Here is a 3,572-nt window from a genome sequence, read left to right on the forward strand (position 1 = left end):
CATTCGGACAGGGCCTCACCATATGAGGAGACAGTCCATTATATCTGTGTTATGGACCCAGGTGATGCAGTACCATAAAGTCATACTCCAGCAATGTTGTTATCCAATGAGCGAATATTCTTTCTGAATTTTTAAAGTTTAGAAGCTATTTTAACGGTGTCTAGCCAAAGGGTGAATTTTTTACTATACAGTTGGTATCAGTAGTATTTGACAAGGACCACAACTTCAAACAGTTTTTTACACCTTGTAGTATCAGTACGCAGAAGCCTTGAGCATAAAACATCATAACATGTTCCATTTCGTCCTCCAACTGTGCTAGCACTGCCACAATTCCACTCTTGCTGGCATCAGTATCCAGTAAGAACTCACACTCTTGTCATGGATATGCCAGCACTAAATCTTTCAGAGACAGTAATTCTAGCTTACAGATCTTGGTTCATCTTAATTGCGCATCAGCTTTAGTGAGAGCAACCAATGGTGCAGCATTCTTGGAGAAGTTGGCCACTAAGCTTTGAAAATACGACAAAACCAAGGAAACTACAAACGTCTCATTTTTTCATGGTTTGAGACTAATTTTAATCACTGCAATCATTGTGGAGTTAACAGATACTCCATCTTTTCCCACAATATGACTACAAAATTCCACATAAGCACACACACCCTTGGTTTCATCTTCAAACCTGCCATTCTTATCTGCTGCAGTATCATACTTAGGTTCTAGGCAGCAGACTTGAATATGTGTGTGGCAAAACACCAAATATTGTTTACATCCCTCCCATTGTAGCCCCTTCAGTGTAAGCTCCATTCGCCTTTCGATGGTGAGCACATTACACAGGGTGAATGGCATAAACTGAAACTCGTACAAACACTCTTGAGTACTGAAAGCAATTTTGGGTATGCTCTCATCATCCAGTTCAACTTGAAATGATTACCTCCATTTTACCTACAGTTATGATGACCTCAAACGTAAAAGGGAATAGGTGACTGCCAATAATTACAGCAAAACGATGGAAGTTCACCCTCCTCAGAGAGATCACCATCTGAGCTAATACTGCCTGCTTTCTATAATCCCATTGCACAGTGCCAACGTGACATGCACAGTCCACTTTTTCTGGGCACAGTATGACTAGTATCTAATGCTTTTTCTACAGAAACACGGCTCACCTTTGCCCAAACAAAACTAATTGATAATTTTTACAATATGCCCACCAGAATAACAATTCCTGATCCCATGTCATCAATGATTATCTTTTTCCTGTGAGTGACAATATCTAGATCTTCACAAGAATGAAGTCAATCTTAATTGACCAGAGTGGTGGTTTCATTCAGAGTGCCTGATAAATGACGAGACCAACCAGTGTTCTAGTAGCTTCTGATCAACAAGGATATCCATTTCTTGCCCTTGCATCTTTATGAGAGAGATGGAGTGATTACTAAACATTTCAGTGCAAACTAAGCAAATGCACTTCATCAAGTTGGTAGCCAGTCCTGACTCTGGCTCTGTTAGTTTTCCAAGGCAGGAGTAGTAGCAGCTACAGCCCATTGCTGATTCTCTTTTATCTGCTATTCAGTTGGTCAAAACTGGTATCTTCGCTTATTTTGCTGTGAGTCAAAGTATAGCTAGTTCATTTTGAAATGACCTTGCTGCTCACACCTAAATCAGATGCTCCATTCAGAATACTGATTGAGCACGGACAGCATTGGTACTAGCTGTGCCACAAACATCATGGGAACACTAGGGAAGTCCTACCCAGTAACTGAGATTGTGTTGCAGTACTGGGATGGGTTTCCTACTGGTGCACTTGAGAAGGGTGACCTTTCTTTTCTTGTGACCTGTTCAAATTCACAACTTCGAAACTCATCACCATAGAAACTGCCTTTATTAAAGTAAGAATACCTCTCTCACACCTAAGTGATGCCTCATCAACTCACTACGTTTCCTATCAATGAACATGTCTATGAGGATAGCCTTGTAATCTGCCAAAGCAATTGTAGGGTATCTCTTTCCATGCAACTGTCCCTATCATCTGAATAAGTGATAAAGTCCTAGGAGGTCCGCTCTCTTTCAAGCCTTGAGCTCAGCCCAATGAACAGCTCAGGTCTCTACTGGTTCAAAACATTGGCACAGCTTGGTTCCAATTGTATTCCAATCCGTAGCATCTCACACAAGCTCTCTATGGAATCAAGAGCTGGACTACAAAGCTAAGGGTCGGAAACTGAATATTTTCAATTATGAAGACTGAACTATTTTTGTAAACATACAGTTTTACCGAATATCTTCCTAACATTGTTTTAGTAAAATGTACAGTTGAAATGCATGAGAATGAAAATTGTGAGTGAGCAGCCAGATGCCAAAAGTAACATCTTCATGGTGTCACTTCCAAATAGCACCTGGCAGATACTAAGTTTCGATCTGAAATGATTTTAATAGGAGTGTGATGTAGGTGTTAGTGGATTCTTATGGTTAGAAGATAGAGGCTGGTATTTGGTCAGCAGCTACACTGTTTTGGTTATTTGTGTAAGAACCAGTGTCTGCAGTCTTTCACTTATTTATTTCCTACTGGACTCGGGCTCTGATTGTACAACGACCAGATTATGGTTTAAGAAATGTGACTGAGTTACAGGGTGGTTGTATTAACTGTTGTTATGGAAACAGCAGCAGTGGGACAGCTGAGTGCTGGTCAAGCATGAGTCACCGTGAAGCCTGTAGGTCTGGGGCAGCCACAGATGTAAGGGAAACATTCTCTACAGGAAATATACACGTGAGTAAATGTAAAGTCTATGAAAATGTAATTTGACCACAGCAATAATTTACATGCTTTTTATTCACAATCAGTTTTAGGCTAGGAAATTGTTGTAGCTTGTCTGTTACAACTTGAAACCTACACTTCTATCTGAACTTCTGACCAATCAGAAATCAGTTAACCTTACATTTCAATTCTGTCTTTACAAGATAAAGTCTTAAATATTTTGGCTATCTAGCCAATGGTTGTTGTTGTTTGACCACTGACCTTTATATTTCTCTTTATTCATGTATGGAGAATTTGGCAAAAGCTGCTTGTTTGGTGACCTCAGCTTTCCCAGCCATTTCCAAAACCTTAAGGCTCGCCTCACTTTTACCTTCACAGGGCCCATTGATGAAGAGATGTTGCTGGTTGATGCATTAGATATGTTGTATCTGGCAGAATCTTTTACTAATCTGGTCTCAAAGCCTACAAAGATACCAAAGACCCCCAAATCACCTTCAATATCCGGGCTGATGAAGGGCAGAAAAGCCAAGGTATCATCAACACGTAGACTTCCAGTGAAGTCATGGTCCCAACACCAGAACTAAATATAAGACCTATTAACCCTACCTGCATTGGTAGGGTAAAGCATCCATGCTACAATCTTGTACAGAGTGCCATTCAACATGGTATTATGCATTTTCGTACTACCCTACATTACCGATTTTGCAAAATTCATGCTAGAGTAATGAAAATACCAGATACAATATATAGAGATATTGAAGAAACTTTAAATATGCATATAGGAGGCTGTGGGGGTTACGCAAATGCGATTTGCAATATGTA

The 3,572-nt window shown here is 40.0% G+C and overlaps 1 long non-coding RNA gene across 1 annotated transcript in view; it reads left to right on the forward strand.

Moving 5' to 3' along the window:
* Positions 1–3,572, forward strand: part of LOC111085991 — a 275,417-nt gene that overhangs the window by 10,513 nt on the left and 261,332 nt on the right. The window lies entirely within an intron of this gene.

Source organism: Limulus polyphemus, unplaced genomic scaffold (assembly GCF_000517525.1).
Source record: "Limulus polyphemus unplaced genomic scaffold, Limulus_polyphemus-2.1.2 Scaffold769, whole genome shotgun sequence".
In the NCBI taxonomy this organism is placed as follows: domain Eukaryota; kingdom Metazoa; phylum Arthropoda; class Merostomata; order Xiphosura; family Limulidae; genus Limulus; species Limulus polyphemus.